We start from the raw sequence: 22,481 nt of genomic DNA, 5'->3' as shown, positions 1-22,481 counted from the left end.
ACAAAAAATCCACGACCGCAACTTCCTCCACTGTTGTTAGAAATGTTACCACAATCCTTTGCGGAGGCGCGGGAAAGAGCAGTGGAAAATAGCTGCCGGATGAAAGCGCAGAAATCCGCTCAAAAACGCTTCAATCCAGCTTTTCTTTGGCTGTTGCAGGTGATTTTGTTTGGCCTTCACATTCTTTACACTTGAACACATTCCCAGGGCACACCTGAGCACGCACACACATACAGAATACACACACACACACACACACACACACACACACACTCGGAGTCTGAGCTCATACGCTTGTACATAAATGCCCGGGCTTTTGAGGAAAAAAAAACGGTCAAACCCCATAACTGCTAATGCAACTAATCTTCATTTCACGCAAACACACATATACACTCATGGTGTCTGTGCTGGGAAGATAACCCAGAAAGGATTAGCTATAACATGTTGAGCAGAAGGAAAAAAAAATACACCTTGGCTGTGAGTGCGAGCGAGAAAGCGAGGGAAATATTTGTGAGAGGAACAGAGGTGTTTGTAGGCCAGCAGCACTTTCACACACCACCGCTACAGGAGTACACAAAAGCTACTTGTATTGTCTCTTTCAAGAATATATGCACAATATGTGCCTCAAACATATCACAAAATAAATAAGTTCTAATTCTCACACCTTTCTCTGTGTGTGTGTGTAATTCTGCTTTCACAGAAACCCTGAAATCTAGTTAGCATTGTTGGATGTCAGTCAGCCACAACAGTGAACAATAGCAATGAGCATTTTTCGCATTACATTTCAATCATGCACCGCATTTTCAAAATGTTACATGGGTTGTTTGGTTGGCAGGACTCGTAAAAAGCAATTCCCAGTGTAAATGAATAGCAGATGAAGCCAAGAAAAGAATAGGAAAAGTTCAGCCAAAACACAATCTGAGGGTTTTACTTGTTTTTTCTGCCAGAAAAGTTGTGCTGGAGTCCAGATAGAAAGCTGGTCATTATTCAATATTTTTTTTTTCTGTTAAGAGGGGGAAGTGGTTGCGTATAATTTGATGGATATTTAAGAATCTCATTTGTTGAAGACAGTTTATCATTGTCCTACTGAATACAATGAACATCCAGTTTCCTAATTATCACGTTACAGCAGGGTTTCTCAACCTTAAAGGTGCAGTGTGTATAGGTTCTGGCGGCATCTAGCGGTGAGGTTGCAGATTGCAACCAACTGAAACTTGTCCCGTGTGCCAAGCGTGTAGGAGAACCATTATGCGAAAACATGAAAACGCGAATGGCTAGAGCCAGTGTTTGGTGTGTCCATTCTGGGCTACAGTAAAAACATGGCGGCTGGCTCCACGGAGAGGAAAGTTCTAAGGTAAGAAAACACAATGATTCTTATTTTCAGGTGATTACACACTAAAGAAAACATACTTATTAATATTATATTCCATTTATGACAATAGATTGATCCATTTTTGCGTTTTCATGTTTTTGCGTATTTGTGTTCTGCAACCTCACCACTAGATGTCGCTAAACCCTACACACTGCTCCTTTAAGGGGGACGATTTCTAAAATGGATATATTTGTCTGATGTATATTATTAATGCCAAAAAGTTCAAAAACTGTGCTGAAACTCATGGTGCGATGATGCCTTGGAAGCAGTAATTTTCATATCTTTATGGCTTCACGGCTGGGTCATGAAGCCATGAAGGTTTATTTGACCGAGGCTGGTTTATTTGACGGCGACAGTAAAGAGATGGCAGAAAACGAGAGAAGAGAGAAAGGAGGAATGACATGCAACAGAGGTCCCCAACTTCACGCACACATTAATCCCGAAGGGCCACCAGGGGACCCCGGGTCACATCCAATTTAAAATACTTCACAGAGTCCAAGACTAGACTGACACACATTCACCCTGATGTTGCAGATAACTATGATGATTCCTCCCAAATCCTGTGCGATTTTTTTACTAAATAAACAACTAAATACAGTTTGTCCATACCCTGTTTAATGACATATTAAGCAATTTCTGAGTTGGTGCACCAATCAGCAGGATGATATCATCCAAAAACCTTCCAAAACCGTTACAAATCACCATTATGAAAATAAAACAATGTCTGATCAGGTTTAGTTAGGTTTGGGCAACCAAATGACTTGGTTGGGGAAAGATTATGGCCATGGTTAAAAGAAACCAACATTGACTGTCGGATGGAAAGGGGAAACAAACAGCTTACTAACGTGTTAAAGTCTAACGTTTTTTGTTGTAAGACTACTTACTCCTTTACTCGAAGGAACAGGAGTCTTAATACCTAGCCCCTAAGGGCTTTGCCACTTGAAAGTGAACATACAGTATGTTGTTTTCAGGCTGCTGTTCTTTGAATTAAAGTCTTAAACTGGATTTTATAAATGATTATTTTCTCACACACTATGAACATCTTTTAATGTTGATATGATCATTCGTATAGCTGGATGTATGTTTGACTCTGAAAGCATTATTTCCTGTCTATGGGCAGAAGTTCTTGTGATATTCTTCTGGCAGCTTGGATGACATCTTCAGGTTTCTAAGGTTGTTTTTTGGGGATGATGGAGTGATGGTTGAATGGGTGGTGGATGAGGAATGTCCAAGGTTCATTTATTTTCATTCTACAACAGGGTTGCACGACAAAATGCAAATTGTAGTCCCTTTATGCCACACAACAAAAAAACTAAACATTTCTTCATGGTAGAGTATGGATGTTGAGTTAAGGAGTCTTACAGCCTGAGCAGAGAAATAAGTAGTCTGTTGGTATGCCAGACGGCAGTAGGGTGAAAAGGCTTTTGCTGGGATGGATATTGTCTTTTAGTATCCTTCTGTGCAGGCACCTCACCTCACCGATATCACTAATGCTTGGTAGATGAATACAAAGGATGTTCATCGAGGTTTCACCTGATGCAGAGCCATCCAGTCCTGGGCCGTGAACAAAGAATACCAATTTGTAATGAATGTAAATAATTAGGGCTGTCAATCGATTAAAAATATTTAATCGCGATTCATCGCATGATTGTCAGCAGTAAATGATTGTCGCAAATTAATCGCAAATTGATCGCACATTTTTTATCTATTCAAAATGTACCTCAAATGAAGATTTGTCAAGTGTTTAATACTCTTATCAACATGGGAGTGGGCAAATATGCTTGCTTTATGCAAATGTATGCATATATGTATTATTGGAAATCAATTAACAACACAAAACAACAGCAAATATTGTCCAGAAACCCTCACAGGTACTGCATTTAGCATAAAAAATATGCTCAAATCATAACATGGCAAATTCAAGCCCAACAAGCAACAACAGCTTTCAGTGTGTCAGAGACAATGACTTGCCCCAAACTATAAGTGATTATCATAAAATGGGCATGTCTGTTAAGGGGAGACTCGTGGGTACCCATTGAACCCATTTTCAGGTCAAGGGACCCCTTTGAAAATGGCCATGCCAGTTATTCTTCGCCAAAATTTAGCACAACTTTGGAGCGTTATTTTGCCTCCTTCACGAAACTAGTTGGATGGTTGATACCAATGGATCATACTAAAAAATCTAACTTAACTTAAAAAATATGAAGTTTATAAAAATGTAAAAAGAAACCAATCTGTAATGTGACTGGTGTATTACAGAAGATCACTGAGCTGCTGCTGATCAGGATGATTAATCTATCTGTCTCTATAACACTCCTTTTCTAATCTGGTTGGGACCAACATTGAGAATGTAGAATGTTAAAAAGGAACATTGCACAAAAAAAATGTAATGCTTTTCAGAAAATAAACGCCACTAAATCAAATTAATTTAAATTAAACTCCATGACCCCATTATAGAGGCCATAGTTGTGAGAGTATAGTTGCAGTTATTTTTTCATGAACCTGTATATGGCTAAGAGCTACTAATTCAAGATCATGTTGAGGCAATATGAAAAATGTATAACAGTACATATTGTGAGTTATGTATGTGACTCGGGAGGTGGAAGCAGCACAAGTGTTGACAGACTTTATCAGGCCTCTTCTGCTTTCCCTGCTGTCTCTGGGTGTCTACACTGTGTGCAAACACAGACGTGAAGAAGATAATTCATCTCTTAAGCCGTGAAATATCCTAGAGGCATCTTCACAGACCTGCAGAAGTGCTGTCACACTTAAACTCTCTCACTCACACAGATTTCAGGCCCTTGAGGTACCAGTGGAAGGTATTTAAATCCTCCCAAACACATCAGAAAGGAAATGGGAAAAAAATGGAGCACTTAAAAACTTTGTTTTGCCTTAAGTGTGTACGTATGTATATATATTTAAATTTTTTTGGTATCTGTTTGTGCTGTGTGTATATAAAAATGTAAATCTGTAGTAGATCCAGTATGAGCTGACCAAAGAAATTACCTTCACTTAAACCCCTAAGAACTTTTGCTACTTGCTGAATCGGTGCATGTCTATGCATTTGTGTGTATTTGTATATTTGCATGTCAGTTTCGGTGCCTCTGCTGAGAGCAAAATAAACTATTGGGCTTTACTATAGCATCAGCCAATACTGTTTTGGGTCCCTGCATTTGCTGGTAAAAATTAATTGGTGCAATAAGTCAACAATAGCCAAAATATATACATTTGTTTTTAACAATCCAGACATAACTGTGACCAGCCCAACTGTTCAAGTTCATGTTTCTAATGAGCTAATTTCTCCATAGCAGATGCACTGGAATAAACAGACTCACACAGTAAGACGGTGAGGTGTTTTATTTAAGCCATGGTGCAGCCAGGTGGGTAGTGAATAAAAAACAGGACACAATGAAAAGGGGGATGGTAAAGTGGAAGAGTCAGTTAAGGCTTTAGTGTGCTTTACAGAAAGTGCTTGTCAGATTGACAAACAGTGAAAAAAAGACGCAATTTTCAACAATTAATTCCTACTGAAATGTATCCATTGCAACATTTTATTTTAATTAAATCTAGGGTTGCAAAACTGACCCATAAAAGCGAACCATTCACTGCAAAAACCACGGCCCGGTTTGCACATGTGAGCCGCAGTTTTACGGTTTTACCAGGTTAATAGTAACTGTTCAATGACAACACATTCTCACTCCCAACTAGTCAAATACAGCCGCTCGGTCAGTTACCCTCCACATCGGAGACCGACGCAAGGAGTACCCCTCAGTATATGCTTGTAACATGCAGTGTCCTCTAAAATTAAACTTCCATTTTCACAGGATGTTAGGTTTAGGCAACACAACCACTTAAGTAGGGTTAGGAAACGGTCATGGTTGACGTTAGCTTCACTAACTAGCGACTTAATTGACTAGTGACTCACGGGAGTGACGATACCGACGAGTCACATGACTAAAGACTGGCGTGACTGACTAAATAAGTCAACGTTACTGTTAGTTTCACATGGGACATGACCACCGGTCTCCTGGTTCACGCTATTAATACTACATCAGTTGCTCTGACCGTCGAATAGCAGGTGGGTTTGTATTGGAGTTAGTTGAAAGCCTGGTTCATCACAAACGATCTCTAAAGGGTGCCTCCATGTGTCGGTTTCCGGTATTTGACGAGTTGGGAGTGAGAACGGGTTGCCAATGAGCTGTCCAGAATACCAATGGTGAGTCACGTAACGTTACTGTAGGCAGAACTGGAGAGAGGGAAACACATGAATGGAAGCTAAGAGGCAAGAATACAGCATGGAGATGCATGTGGAGGTGAAAATGTAACGTTTGAGAATGCACCATCATCTTTTAAGTCAGGTGTGTGGGAACATTTTGGATTCAGCTTTGACTACAATAGCGAAGAAGCGAAGGTCTTAATAAAAAAGAGACAGTCTGTAAGCATTGCTTGATACATGTCAAGTATGCTAACGGTAATACATCTAATATGCATCTACGCCAGCATCCCCCAAACATATCCCCGGCCAGAACAAGGAAAGAGTGGGACTCGATAGGGATGAAACGACAAACTCTTCTTCCTGTAGCCTTTAACAAGACCTTTCAGACAAATACAAAGAAATAACAACAGCTATTGGGTTGTTCATAGCTAAAGATTTACAGCCATTTTCAGTTGTTAGTGATGCATGATTTCGGCATTTGGTGAAAAAGTTGAACCGCAATATACTGCGCCCTCCCGCAAGCACTTTACTAACAAAGTAATCCCTGAGCTCTATGAACACTTGTGTGAGGAAATTGAGAACCAACTGGCCAAAACCTCCTACACAGCTCTCACCAGCGAGAGTTACCTGGACAGATCTCGCCTTGCAGCAGAGAATATCATAAAACTTACCTTTTTCCGTGGTTACTGGATGTTTTACAGAGATAAAGGTTTGTATCTTACCTGTGTCAGAGGACAGGTGTGTGCGGGGAGCAGGACTGTAGACTCGAGCAGCGTAATCCTCAAAGGTGGTCGGCTCCTGGTGGTGCTGTATACGATGGATTCAAGGTATCAGGCTCTCTCCTCATAGCTGAGGTCAAAGGTCAGTCAGAACCTGACAGTGGAAGAATAGACATACGACAATAACTAAACACACAAGTAGAGTCACTGCGGGCTGCATTTATGTTTTTGCTTTTGAAAGAATATTTGTTCATTTCACATATCAAAATGGTGCTGAATGCGGGATTGGGAGCATTTCTATGGCCTCCACATGGCTCTCAACATAGCCGGCGGCTCGCAGTTAACGGTGCTAGCAGCGTTTACAGTGAAAACAACGGCAAAAGAGCTGACAGAGCAAACAGTGTTAACCTGGGGGTAACCGGAGGGTGGGTGCTACGCTTCTACAACAGCGCTGTTGTTCGGGACGCCGTTATGAGCGGTAACCACCATATGAGAGCAGTACAGGGCATAGTCAGTGAGCTAGCCAGTGGGGCACGCTCACATGCACAAACATGCACTAAAAGCATGCGCGGCCAGCTCGGTTATGTAGACAAAGCATTGAGAATCTCGGATTACAACACAAACAGATGGAGAGCGACTTCATTCTCTGCTCAGGTAGACATTACTCTTCAATATCTCTTACATAGCAAATAGTTGTTTACTGCTATATTAATGCTCTGGACATCGTATAGAGAACTTTTAATATCTCGTGAAGAAGAGCTGTTGCTCAGTGTGGTCGACCGTACTTTCTAGAAGGCTGCAAAACCTCCTAAAAGATAGCAGAGGAACGTGTGGAAGTGGTGGAAAGGATAAAGTCCTTGACCATGTTTTGCGGATCTAGCATTGATAAAGTGAAAAATGGGCCGAATGGAGGGCAGGGACGCCTGAATGATATTTCCTGCTGTGCTCATTATGAGGTGATGCAGGCCCTGTACCAAACAGTGATGCAGTAAGTCAGTACACTCGACTGTGGCTCTGAAGCATGTAGACTGGATGGCAGATGGGGGTCTAATGGCCCATCCATTTCTGTAAGGCAGTTTGCCACGCCCACCTCAACACTTTATCATACTTCAAACGGAGAGGGAACAAGAAGGCCAAGTGCAAAAATAATTAGGATAGATCTCAATGTCGGTGTCAACTGCAGATGAGGTTGAAAATATGTATTCATGAACATTTAACATAATGGCCTTATAATTAGCAGCCGGCTAGTCGTCCAAAGGAAGTGCCATCTTGATCCAGTGGGAGTGGACAGACTGCAGGACCGGTGGAGAAACAAGCCATTTTGCATGTATAAAACATACATTGAAAATGTTTTTTATTCAATATCTAATAATAATACTGTAGAAAAACAGAATCGTGTAAAATGTATTAATTTAATTTAACCGAAAAACATATGTTTGCAGTGCTATGCCGTCTATCTCAGCCGAGAACGGCGAAATGTCATGGAGACGAGCCAAGCCACAGCCCCCTTACAGTGCCACACTAGTCCCAACTTTTAACCACGAACGCAGCAGTTTGTGAAGTTTGTTCAGCTCGTACAAATACAACAGTTTGCACCAAGATAAAAAAAAAAAAAAATCTGAAATTGAAGCTGGCAAAAAGTGACACTGTGGCAGGGTCAGCAAATTCCACTCAACTGGCTGCCAGTGGGGTGTGTCACTGGCTTCAATGTGAAAGCAGCTTTCAGTGGTATAGCTCAAAATGCCTACTTTTTCTTCAGTATTTCTCTCTTTGTGCTCTATAAAACATAATTTGTTAATACAGTACATGCATGTAATTGATCTATTAACAGAAAAAAAATTGGATTCACTAACACATTTTTGGATTTTCTTCACTAGTTTGAAAAAATAAGAATGACTCTTAGATTAAATGACTCACTGTGAGAGATTTTATTTTTGCAGTCTATCTCAGTGAATCCTATGACTTTAGCTCCCCAAGCTTCCAATTCATCAGTTCCATTCTCTCATACCTGATTAACTGAAGGCTCTCATGTCCCACTGTGATTCCTATTCCCGTATCTCACTGGCATTAAAAACAATTTTCAGAGACACTGTTAGTTTTAACGGCATAATCTGCCATTGCAAAAGATGTTGAATATATTAAACATTGGCGTGTAATAATAATTTTCATAGGGTTAGGGTAGGGTTGTAAGTTAATATTTCGGTCGGTCTTAAAACAATACTCGCATGCCCATATGCAGATACAGTTTATGGTAACTGTAATTATCTCTCCTGTCCATACTGGCAGTGAAAAGATCCCTTCTTAATGTACTTCCAGTGCAAGAAATGGGGGATAAAAACCAAAGTCTTCCTTCTGTGTAAAATTCAGGGCTGTCAATCGATTAAAATATTTAATCTATGTCTTATCAACATGGGACAGGGAAATATGCTTGTTCTATGTAAATGTATGTATATATTTATTATTATAAATCAATGACAAATAGTGTCCAGAAACCCTCACAAGTACTGCATTTAGCATAAAAAATATATACTCAAATCATAACATGGCAAACTGCAGCCCAACAGGCAACAACAGCTGTCAGTGTGTCAGTGTGCTGACTTGACTATGACTTGCCCCAAACTGCATGTGATTTTCATAAAGTGGGCAAACTTTCTTACATTAGTGCAAGTGGTGCGGGTGTAAAAGACTGCATATGTTGGGTGAATAAAGTATAGTAGCATGTTTTTGTCAGTGTACATGTGTGCACACTCTCAAACTAGAACTCTGCATGAACTTAGACTCAATCCAAGCTAACGGTAGTACCAGCGGCGGTGAGAGGCACAGTGTGAGTGAGGCAGCTAATAGCATTGGGGCTGATACAGCCTGCATAATTGCCTGTCGCTAACATCACTATTATCTCAATTCTCTCAGGACCACTTAACTCAACACAGCAGCCGTCCTTCCAGCTTTCACGTGGTCCAGTCTCAGTAGGTATGTTTTATTACACTGTCTCTCTGCTGCGGTTAATGCTCTGTCTGCAATATAAAATACACTTTCTACTCCTGATGGAGTTTGTTAGTCACCGGCGTCAGTGTGCACTGATGGTCCAAGTGATCTGAGACTTTCAACAAAACCTTTGGAAAGTTGAACTTTGTTGGTATACAGTAATTGTCCGTCCACAGCAACATGAAGTCTCTTTCAGTCAAATTTAAAACAAGTCTTTTGTTGGTTTGGAATTTTATCTGGAATGTTAGCCTTCAAACTCTAGTTTTGTTCAAACTGGAAAGTAAACTTGTACTAAACCTTTTCATTAGGGCTGTCAATCGCCCAATCAATATATAATTGCGATTGCAAGTTTTTCCTCACCAAAATTTAGCGCTGGCGTTAGCGTTATTTAACCTCCTTTGCGACAAGCTAGTATGGCCAATCCTTATGTTTTTTAGTTTCATACGATGCCAGTATCTTCACTCTAGCTTTAAAACTGAGCCCACTACAAGCTCCGAAAGATCAATTGCATTAATGCGTTAAAGAAATTAGTGGCATTAAAATGATTTTGCCTTTACACGTTATTATCGTATTAACATTTACAGCCCTACTTTTCATCCAAGCTTAAAGTAACATTTCATCTAATTGCTTAAGTAGTTATCCAGATCTGTATGTGGCAGAGCAGCACAGCTGTCTTCCTCCCAACTAACTTTCCACTGCTGCCCCTGAGGGATCCCCAGGTGAGCTCCCTGTCCTGGCTCTGTCCCCTAATTTGGCCTCTGTGGTCCTTTGGAATGACCTTATCACGCAGAGAGAGGACAGCCATTCTGTGAGGAAGGAACATTTCTACTGTTTGTTTCAGTGATCTCAGTGGGTCACAACCCTAATGTCATAGCCAAGGTGATGGTTAGACCAAAGAAAAAGAGCTTTACTTTGTAGCTTAATGCTCATGTCACTGCAGCCACAGTGCTTAACTGGTGCTGTGTGTAATGAAAATCTCCCTTGTGCTCTTGTTGGTGAATAAGATATTACATACCTGAACTCTTTTAATTAAGGCAGCTCCCTTGAGTGCTTCACCAGCAGAAGTTTACATTAGGGCAAAAGAGTTGCATCATCTGCAAACAACAGAGGTTGTGCCCTGATATAACAGAACTGAATAGAGCAACATCTTATTGACTATAAATATCATACATTTTGGATTTTGCTCAAGATGGTAAATACAGCGTCTTGCGCGTGTATTTGCATGTGTGCGCACGAGCATGCGCTTGTGTTTGGGGCGAGGGCCCAAGAAAAAATTTGTACCGGGGCAACAAGTATGTTGCGCTGCTGGTTCCGTCAACAAAATATATGAAATAAAAATGTATTTTTGCCGTTAGCCAGTTCCTAGTGCTATTTAGCAACATAAATACGTCAACGAGTGCTTGAGAAACACTTCAATGGCGACTCAGCGACAATGTAGCTGGCCACGCTTGGCCGTTTTATAGCTTTGTTACTTGTAGTGTGAAAATAGCATAACAGCATCTGAAGCACCTTTGCCCACACCTTTCCGAAGGCGGAATCGTGGGGGCGCTTCTTCAACACAACTTCCCAATAGACAATCTTACAATTACGCCCACTTCACGCGGCCACAATTTGACCTTAACAACTCACATAACTTCAGTGACATCTACGTATGAATGACCCAAAGAATTCTGCCAACCCGTTCTCACTCCCAACTCGTCAAATACCGCCGTTTGGTAAGGGCCCATCACCGTCGTTATTCAACGATCGGAGTAAGTGACATAGTATTAATAGCACGAGAGTCCGTTCTGTCAATCACGACCGTTTCCTAACCCTGCCTAAGTTGTTGTGTTGCCTAAACCTAACTTCTTATGAAAACGGAAGTTTATTTTGAAAGGACACTGTGCATGTAACAAGCATATATTGACACACCGTCCCTGGTCCGTCCAAAAGTAATGCTAGAGCCTTTAAGGTACCACGTGCGTCGGTCTCCGATGCCGAGTTGGGAGGGAGAATGTGTTGGATCTGCAAGAGCAAAACAGCACATATGACCCAAATGACTAAAAGTCTTTACAGATATAATAAAGGATGTTATTTATCAGTAACAGTGACAGCTGCTCCATCTAGCTGATCTTTTCAACCACACAAATCCTGCCTGAATACTCTCTGGAAACCCCTTGAAGGCTTTTTCCATTAAATTTAATTTTTATCCAAAGTCAAAAATTTGATATTGCTTCCATAAAAGCATTTCTCTGAATAATCTATTCACAGAGAGTGTAGAGCTATTGCTCTCTCTCTCTTTCATTGGTCCATGTATCTCCCTGTGTGCACAGAAGAAAGCTTGATGGGACTTCACCAGGCAAAGAGACCAGTAATTGTTTATCGATCTATATCAATAAGCACAAAGCTCATCTGTGAACAACAACTTATTCCAATAAAGCCAAACAAAGAAAGCGGCAACGGGGGTGTTGATGGCTCCATCAGTAATGCTGTGTGCATTACATACACACACAAACATACACAGAGATCTTATTGGCAATGTTTATGCAGCTTTCATTCATTCTTTGTACACACTTTAATATTAATGGATAAAAACATGCACAAAGGGACTGAGAAATGTAGGAAAAGAGAATTAAATAGTGACTACTCATCAAAAACAGCATTTTAATGGCTAATGGAGAATAAATATTAAAACTGCCTGTGATGTTTTTTTTTTCCTGGATTTTAGTTTCCTGGCAAATATGTCACTACAGTAGCTCTGAGGTTGCATTCAAAGCGGCAGACATCCACCCCGCTGAAGAATTCTTGAGCTGGATGCTAAACCCCCACAAGCTCAAGTGCCACTGCTCTGCAGCTCAGTCTGATCCGTGGCCTTGAGTTGAGGAGCTTTTGCTCCCTGTCTGATGTAAGGTCTGAGTGTTTACTCCTTGTATTTTTATTCTATCTGTTCTGTTTGTATTTTTTACTTTTTACTAGCAGTGTGGACGTGTTGTTGTGAGGCTGTGATGAAATGCCAGTGAAACAGCCAACACACCTGCAAATATGTTAAGTACATACAAAACCACTAGTGGGATTCCTGTCAGGTTCACACTGGCATTCAACACAGGTAAAAGGAGGAGGCAGTTGCCATGGTAACGCCGAGTGACGTCATCGGCAATAACTGCTGAATGAAAAAAGTAGAAAACGCATTATTGTGTGTATAGGTGGATGTGTGTCTCTGGGTGTCAGTTAGAGGTTTTTATGAGTTCTGCAGATGAGAGGGAATGTGTGAGGTGCATGCAATAGAGATGGAGTGTGTGTGTGTAGACATGTGTCTTGTTTGCATTGGTCATCTGTCATCAACATTAAACATTTAAAACTGTTGGTGTCATTTTTTGTCATTTTCCGAGAAATAAGAACACCGTTCTTGCTTTCGGTGTGTCATTTATACGCCATGTAGTCTGTATTGACTGCAATGTATGGATGGGTCCAACAAATACAAGGCTTTCAACCAGGAGATCACTGTTCGTGTTAGAACACAGTAGTTTTAAACCCAACAATGTATTTCATCCCTAAACCTCACTATAGTTGTTTTGTTGCCTAAACCTAGAGTGACACCAAGAGTAGCATTGGTGGTTTTAATGCCAAAAATAAAGTGAAGCCAAGGGGCGTGTCAAAGCAGCGGTATGTGATGAGTTGGGATGAGAACACATTGAAATATGCTACCCTCAGAGCTAGTGATGTGATAAAAAGTGAGAAATACAGCAAACACAGGACATTCAACCTGAAGACTGGTGCTCAAGACCGGTGTTCATGACCCAAGCTGTTGTTGAGTTATTTTGAAGTTTGTGTTTTCCATACTACTGTTACATTGTTACCGTACGTATTTTACTTTTACTTTATGTTTTTCCTAAACTAAGTATGTGGCCGTTACCGTGTTATTGTTGTGGCATAAAAATGGCATGCATAAATGCTAAAAGACGTTGTCATGGCACGCGGAATGTCCTTGTAATGTGCTATTCATCAACATTCATTCTCATTCCAACCCGTTACACATACTGCTGCTTTGCCACACCCTTTGGTGTCACGCTATTTTTGGTATGAAAAACGCTATAGTAACCCTTGGCCCTCACTTTAGGATTAGGCAACTAAACCATATAATTACGTTTAGGAAAGAAATACATGGTTGGATTTTAAACTACTACATTTGTACAGTGAAAAATAAACTGAACGTTGTGAACACGGGACAGGAACGAACAGCTGATTGCAACGTGAAAGTGAAACTTAGCGCATGGGACACGAACAACGGTCTCCTGGATGAAAGTGTTGTGTTTGTTGGACCCATCCACCTCCCCTGCCGCCCGCCAGGTGTGTCTCTTTTCTCTCTTTAAACTACATCACCACAGTCACTTCTGGCACACTTTCTTGGAGCTTTCACTGTTGCCGTGGATGGGCTTACATTGTAGTTAATGGAACGCTCGGTGTATTTCATACCAGCGCTAAAGGGTGCCTTGTGCGATCGTAATGAACGCCAATGGCCATGACAAAGCTTCGGTATCTGATGCCTTCGGACTGAAGGCTGTATTTATATGCCGTCCCATGAGATAATTTACCACAATTCAAATCTTTTAATCACATAACCCTTTCAATTGTGATGCAACAACATTCCTAAGAAAAGTAGAAACCTAACATACTGAATCAGTGAGTTTTGAAATGAAACTTGAGGCAGTTTGAAAGCGAGCAAGTACTTTATCACACACAAAAAAACTTGATAGTCTAGTCTAGCGGGTAGCATCTGGGAATAGATTTACTATTGCCAGTAGACATAGGGTTACAGTTTCAAAAGAAAGAAAAAGATTGCCTGGCCTGAGAAAACAGGGAGAGTATTGACACACAGACTTCAAACATGCCAACCTGCACTCACATGCCAGGAGGCATGCTGGCACGAAGTTAACGTCACTGCTGCCATTTTGCCCTGAAGCAAAAACACTGACAAACGACAAACTCTCAAAATGTTTTGTCTGTGACTGACCCTGGAAATACAGATGGGACACAGACATAAGCAGAGAGACTGCAAATACAGAGGTGTTCACTGGTATGATTGAGCTCTGGGGGATTCAAAAGTGATAATATTGCTGTGATGATTTTCAAGTCCAGAACACATTTCCCTAAATCACATCAGTCGGATGTTAGGAGAATGAGCAGCTATTTCTTGTTGTTCTTCATAAACAATGTATTAAGTACTCATCTGTCTCCATCAGTCTCTCATGCAGGCTCATTTTCATACACCGTTCATAGCTATACCTACGAAAAGTAAATGCACTGTAATTCGTATATATCCTCCAAAATCATTTCAAATTAAATCCATGTTATCATGAAGCAGGAAGTATAAAGAGCAACGAACGCCACATAGGATGGAGGTCGGAGTGGGTTGGTGGGTCCAAAAACACCAGACTTTCGCCCAGCAGACTGCTGTTCGTACCCTGTGTGAAACTAGAAGTCAAAGTTGATTTATTTGTTATGTAACTTCCATACTTAAGTAACGCCACTTCCATAGTTATTTTAAGCCAAACCACGATAGTTTCCTAAACCTAACTAAGTGTTTTCCAGTGAATACAAACATTTATTTTGAGAAGACTGTATGCTTGTAACAAGCGGAATTTGACACATGTTGCTGGACATTCGTAGGAAAACTTACTAAAGATAGAAATGGGCGATACCAAACTATTTTTAATTCGATACAATACCAATACTTTTTGTTACAATTTTATTGATACAGATATTGATCATTTGTTAAATGTGTAGGTGTTTTTTTTCAAATTAATGGTCATTTTTAGAAAAAAAAGATAATTACACTCAGAGGCAAATCACATGACACATATTGTCCATTAATAACAAATGTATTACAAAAGCAAATAAGTACAATTAAATAAATATGTTTGTGCCAGTAAGTGTAAAAGAATGGTCCAGTACTTTACAGAAATGCTATGATTAAATAATAGGCCTCCTTATAACTTTCAGAGTGTGTTGTTTTTAAATGTTTGAAGAGGTTACTCATGTTTCTGCGTGACACTTGTCACAAATCGTGCATCTTGCTGTATTTTTATCGACAGGTGACAAGTAGCACCACACCATGCTACGTTTCCTTTCTACCATCTATGGTAGTGTGCGACCGAGCGCCGCTGTGCGCTAGGTTCTGATGCCTGTGGTTTCCACAGTCATGTGACACAGGCTAGTTAAATATGTCGGGGCTGTTTTGGCACAAACATTATACAAAAGTAAAACATTTTAAGTGATGCAGCCACCCACGTTTGTATTTATCTAATTTCATTATTGTTATTTTTTAAAGTTATTAATTCCAAATGAGTAGTTTGTGAGTATTGAAATATCGATATCACAGTATCAATCCGCCTATGCCTTACTAAAAATGTGACATTACTTTTCGTAAGATACCATACGAACCATAGTATGAACCGTTTTTAGTTTTGTGATTATCTTTTCTGCCAGTTAGCTGACAAACCCCTTTACTCTTAATGGTGATTTCAATATACACGTGTTGTCCCTCACAAGCCACAACTCGTGAGTTTCTACATTCAGTTCACCTACTGCAGTCTGCAAATGGCCGAACCATGTAAAAGGCCATACTCTCGACTTAATCCTGTCTTTCAGTTTGCTCCTGTGGAACCTATCTTGACAAATTGTACGGTATCTGTCTGACTACTTTGCCATATCGCTTTTGACAAAACAGAACCCAACTCTGCTCAGAGACCTCAGCTCTGGAAACATCACCCAATCATGAGCATAGACGACCTTGTCTAGCTTTCTAACTGTCTGGCCACTCTGTTGGCCCCGTCAAAGATAGAAAACCAAAAACCTCAGCTTTACTCTGTCTAAAAGAATATATAACACAGAGGATGTGCAGGAAATCAGAACAGAAAAGAAAACCAAGACAAGCCTCTGATGAACTTGTAAAAAGAAATTTTCTTTGAAGCTGCTCGTCGATATTTTAATATCAACGATGAGTCAGTTGTCCATGTGCATATGCATAGTGATGAACCCACAGATAATTATCCATTCCATAGTTAATGCATAAACACAGAAATGGTATCAATATTAGCATCTAACTTTTAGTAAGAAAGTATTTTCCTTTAAAACATGCAGTGGTTGAGCTGCAAAACACAAAGATCCCACAGTCCTAAGCAGCTACACAGCCTTTTGAACCTACAGACATTTGCAGCATCACAGCAGGATTTTAATTAAGATGGTAGAAATTGGCCTCATACTGTACAGCCTGCAACCTGCTCACTCATATTCGATGCCTGTTTGCTGTTAATGAAGCCAGCTATTGATGTTCTCCTCTTCCTCTGGACATGCACACGAGGGAAAATATGCTCAAACTTCTAGTAGATGTCTTGTTTCTTACAGAGGCCATGGGTGCATTCAGAGATTTCAATTTGCCATCTGTGATCTCTGCCGATTCTCATATGTAATTATCATTTCTGATGCACGAGGAAATGGAATTTGTCAAATAAATCACTTTGGATACAGAGTGTAGTCAATGAGCCATGTTTTGAGCGTTTTTTAAAGACAGCAGTGTTTCTCTGAGGCAGTACTGAGTGATTCGTCAGGGAACTGGTAGAACTGTGATTGGGTTTCAAAAATATCAAACAGTTTTTAATGAAAATTATTATGATAAAACTATGATAAAACACAAGACAAATAATGTTTCAGTGATTTGTTAGGTTGGCGCACCAAGTGATGGACACACAAACAGCACTATAAGTGAGAGCAATATTTCTCCACGTCATGTAATGGATGGATAACCACACAGGCATACCGGGCAAAGGCCCAGTGGCCCGAGAGATGGGGCCACTGGGCCAGAATTTGTCCACTCAGGTTTTCTGTAGGTTCTGTGTTGGATACTGACATTATGCAATATGGACATTCTGACACTAGGGAATGGGGCTGCTAAGTAGGAGGCTTTCAGGCATCTGTGTGCAGGGAGAAACCATCTTATGAGCTCTCTATGCGTCTGGTCTATTACTATCCCAAATATCTTCGGGTGGGCACACATATTTGCTCACTCTTTCCCTGTCTCTATATTTGTATTCCTTCCCAAACTGAACAAGTATGCCTCAGTTCTGCCAGCAGCAACAACGACTGTAAGATTTCCAGCTTTGCAACTTTTCACCTTTGCAAGATGACCTTGCCCCAAAGGTCAGCATCTGAAGCTGACTTGACCCTGAAGGGTTAGGGTTTCCGCTAGTGTATTGCAAGCCTGAGGGCCTAAGCATCGGGGAATTATGTATTTTTAAGATGTTTTTTTTTTTTTTAAATAAAATGTGTTATACAAGTAGCAAACTCCTTTAAGGAATAACTCATTAACGTTAGCGAGTGTGCGGTCGAGAGAGAGAGAGAGAGAGAGAGTGAGAGAGAGAGAGAGAGAGAGAGAGTTTGTGTGGAAGTGAGTATGAATTCAGTAGTAACGTTATAGCTGTGAACGTAGCAGTGCAGTGTGTGTACATTTTAGGCTGTCGGTGAATAAATGCTAACAACTCCTCAAGACCCAAACCAAGTTCCTGTGTCTTGCTTGCCACCTGCTGATTAAAGTGAAGGGGGTTAGCCCCAAAGTTAGTGACAACTTCGGCTCAGGGTCACTTAAGGTGGCCTGACCTTTAAAGGATAACTTCAGTGTTTTTCAACCTGGACAGTCTGAGCCTTTCGGTGGCAAAAACAAGCACTTTTAGTGGACGTAAGCTGACGGTACCTGGTTGCCCCAAGGTATTACATTACACTCCATTTAGCAGCTGGCGCAATACTAGACCAATTTCACAGTGTTGTCCCCACTAGTTACTTAGACACAAAAACCTGGGCAAAAGTAACATATTAAGATGTTAAGATTTATCAATGCTTACTCATGGTTAGTACTTGCCTGGGTCCAACCTTTGAATCCGTCCACTCCATCAAATTGACTGATTCGTTTGGCATCGTGATATGAAACAAGAGTTTCTTGGTTGAACAAGCGATCAAGCCAATGAACGTTGGGGAGTGAACGATTAGCCAATCGGCGTCACATGGCAGGACTAACGCTGTTGTCAAACTGTGTGGTGTAGACGGCATTATCGCCCGACATCGAAGTTTGTTTCTTCTTCGCTCCGCTCCATTCTTTGCCTAATATCATTCAAAATTGTCTACTGGTTTCTAGTTTCCAGTCAACTGGATGGAGAGGACAGATCCAAATGTATGGACCCAGGCAACTCCACTCTTAAAACCTGGGCAAAACCAATATGTTGGCATGGCTATGCGTCAGTGTCAACAGCAGATAAGTTGGTCTCTAGTGATTGGCTAGGGGGAAAAATTTAAACACTTATCAACACTGGAAAAAAATGTCCATCTTTACTCATTTTGTTACTTACGTGCCAATATCAGGAAACAAGGACACAAATTGCCAATCAACCTCTAACACCAAGGTAATGAATAATATATATTTTTTAAAAATCCCAGAAATGACTTGATGTGCAACGGTTTCCTCTCAGTTGACATTTCCACATGTATTTTCATTTTTTATTGCTATATTAAGTGACTTGTAAAAATGTAATTTTTGCGTACACACACAAACGTGAACCACAAGCTGAACAACTTCACCCAGTGCCCTACGGTACTGTTAGCCATCAGAGGTCCATTTATTTTGTGTTGCTATGACAACCCTATCAGAACTACATGTGACCTCTGTAGTAATTAGGTGTATCTGAGTGAGAAAGAAAGAGATGGATAGGAAAAGAGAAAGAGAGAGTATTACCTTGGTTGCATGCAACACTGACCCAAATGTATTGCCAAAGGCTGCAATTAAACCTTGTCACCCTTTTCAGTGCAATAAAGTCAATTCTGTGTGCAATCACATTGCTTTCCTGTGTCCCCTAGTGCATATAAACACTATTGAATTCCAACGAACTCTTGCAATACTCTATATAATTACTCATTATTAACATTGATTCATCAAGTCAAGTCTTCATTAACATTTACGCCGAACATCATATTTTGGGTGCTTCTGATCTAGAAAAGCAACTTAAATGATGTGGCTGATTACACCGTCGTGATGATTCAACATCACAAGGAAAATGGCAAGATCCTCTGTTAAATTGTGAGCACAGTAAATACAGGGAAAGATGAAACACACTGGCCACAGTATGAATATCAAAGGCTGCTAATGTGCACAAAAACATCCCCCCAAAAAAAGAAGATAGGCTACTGGTGTTTATTACCCAAAATGCTCTCTGAATAGAGAACATGTGCATATTCACAATAATCCAAATACAGGCAATGAATCATTCAAGGGGGTTTGGGTGTTTCAGACCCATAAAATCAGAAACAACTTCATCAAGATCCACACTTCTGACACCTGGTTCTACAGATTTTATCAGGATATACTGTAAGTTCATCTGCCATCACTGGGGACACCCAGGCGTGATGACACATGACCCCACTATGGCCCACCTACAGTAAGTAGTGCTCCTTCCAGTCCACTCGCTGCGCATTGCCACTTCACCTTAATGCACTGACCCGAGACCAGCTACACCTGGCGCATACTGTTCCATCAACACATTCCATCCAACCATCTATTTTCTAACCTGCTCATCCTGTAAAGGGCCGTGGGAGACTGGAGCTGTCTGTCACACATATAGACAGCCATTCACTCTTACATTTACACCAGCAAAAGATTTCATTAAAAGATTTTTTCACGTTGATACTTTTGCAGATGTGCAAACAATTTCATAGTTAAGTGAAACACAAATAAATGAAAAAGATGATGACAAGTTGATAGTTAATTAACCTTAATAGTTATTTTACTGTTAACAAACAATTAAATAATAATGTTTACTAATTATTAGTGATTCTATAATTTATTTTATGTTAGTTTATTGTTGCACGCATTATATACTACATATTTGGGTATTTGTTAATGATTTAGATATCATTTCTAAACCTTATATAAATTGTGCATAAAACATATATAAACATTACATAGATAGATATTTGTTGTATATGTATGTATTGTATTTAACACTTTGTTAATGGTTAATAATTGGTTTGTAAACCGTCTACAAACATTATTTGGATCTCTATCATAAAGTTGCAACTGATGATTATAAAAGTTTCTTAAATGGTTAATAAATACTTTGTAATACTTTGTCAATAGTTAATAATTGGTTTCTTGTCCATTTATCTGTATAATTGTTATGGGTGTTTTACAAATGGTTTCTTAAGGTTTACAAAATATGTGGTAATCACTAACAAATACTTAATATAGTACATAAAATATTATGTGTGAAACAAACTGTTAATAGAAAGTTCACTATTGTAATCAGAATGTAATTGATATCGTCTCATATCAGTTATGATGCAATAAAGTATTTATAAACTAATTATTTCATATTACACAAACTGATAAAATAGAGAAATTATATCATTATCAATAATCAGTAAATATTATTAATTATAATTTCATTGTTTAACAGCAAAATATCAATATACCATTTAAAAATGATGGTTATTATAAAATGTTACCATAAATGGTATTGTTTTATTTATTATATCTGTAGCTATTCTATGCATGTATAATGAATGTATATGCTTGTTTTGTATTATTTTTATTGTAAAGGAATCTTGGTTTCATGCAAAAAAATTGAGAATTAAATAAAACAAAAATATATCAAAGCTATTTCAAAGACAATAGTGGTACATATTGTAATGCTACTGGTTATAAGTGTCATTGTATCATACTAAACTCTCTTTGAACAGTGTCCATACTGACCAGCTGCCAAAATCCACATGAGAGAAGCTCTGAGATGATAAAAATGTTGATTTGCTCATTTGGGTCGCCTTAAATTATTACTGTGCAATCACAGCAATAAACTCAACTTAATGGGCAGCAGACAAGTGGAGCGGCTAATGCATTGCAGCATTTTTTTTGCCCTAATTTAACCTCTGAGGCTACTTACAAGTGAAGGTTGTTGGTGCTGTAAGCAACCTTAAAGAAATACCTGCACCACACAGGGCTGAAAAAGGCACTGACAACTTTGTCTTTTCAGGTAGTATTTCTGGTTAATATTGTCCTAAAGAGATGCTAGTGCTGAACATCAGGTGAAAAAAAAGGAAATTAATGATTTTAAGTAAGGTTAGTTCATTAACAACACCAATATGTTCTCACTCCGAACTCCTCACAGACACTTGGTCAGGACCCCACTGGGTATAATGCACTGGGTACCTCTTTGGCATCATTTTTCAATGTGCAGGGTAGTCCGATAGATTTTAACACATGGTTAACGTTGTGAATTCAATAAAAACTACTTGGTTAGGTTTAGGAAAAGATCGTGGTTTGAGTTAAAATAAGTATGCTTGTTACGTAACTTAAGTTACGCACGTAAGTTAAGAATGTTACATAAGCTAACTTACGTAAGTAAGTTAACAATCAGGGCTCTCAACTAACTTTTTTCACCATCCTCCTGGAACCGTCCCGAAATACACCCTAAGCCATACCAAGATGAATGTGCACCGTCCCAAATTTAAAATGTTTTTTCTACATTATTGTTAGTTAATCGCTCAAAGTAACCTTTAACATAAATAACATAATCAAAAGTGATTTGTTTATTTTTGTTCATAAATTTATAATTTATAATTTGTATTCTTAAAAGTAATTTTATTGGTTTGTTATTTATAATTTGCACATTTCTTTTGATTTTAAAAAGGTGGAACCTCTCCTGCTAGCTGGTGCATCTTAAAGTTGGAGGATATACTGGACAAGATGCTCGTCACGGGGAGAGGCTCAGCATGTTACAACAGACAAAATACGATGGAGAGATCTAACTGCTGCCTTATTACCCAAAGGGCAAAATTAAGGTTGTAACTGCATTAGTAACAGCATTTCAGCAGTTGTGGAGTTTTGATTCCTTGTTACGTTATCATCAGCTCACTTACTGTAAATGCGAACGTCGGTTGCCGACTCGTTAGAGAACGTTTACTGTAACGTTACCATTAACATCAAACAGTCTAACGTCAATACTAGCAATTTTATCTCATTGACTTGGGTTGAATAATTCCCCGTTGCCGCTGCAACTGTCGTGACGTCAGAGGCCGGCGGTATGTGCTATGTGTGTGTGTGTATGTGCGGGATGTATCGGGCACTGACAGTGTGTGTGTGTTTGTGTTTATGCTGTCAAGCAGGCTTCATAAT

At 39.6% G+C, this 22,481-nt stretch overlaps 1 long non-coding RNA gene across 3 annotated transcripts in view; it reads right to left on the bottom strand.

Moving 5' to 3' along the window:
* The window catches only part of LOC119474808, a 408,694-nt gene that overhangs the window by 246,536 nt on the left and 139,677 nt on the right, over positions 1-22,481 (bottom strand). For 2 of the 3 annotated variants that reach the window (XR_005203668.1, XR_005203667.1), the window contains exon 3: positions 6,311-6,461. This is a non-coding gene — a long non-coding RNA (uncharacterized LOC119474808). Of the gene's footprint in view, positions 1-2,606; positions 2,927-6,310; positions 6,462-22,481 lie in introns of those variants that run through there. The other variant, XR_005203669.1, reaches the window with a different exon arrangement.

Source organism: Sebastes umbrosus, chromosome 16 (assembly GCF_015220745.1).
Source record: "Sebastes umbrosus isolate fSebUmb1 chromosome 16, fSebUmb1.pri, whole genome shotgun sequence".
NCBI classification, from domain to species: domain Eukaryota; kingdom Metazoa; phylum Chordata; class Actinopteri; order Perciformes; family Sebastidae; genus Sebastes; species Sebastes umbrosus.
The sequence above is the reverse complement of the archived record's forward strand: the minus strand, read 5'-3'. Positions and strand labels throughout refer to the sequence as shown.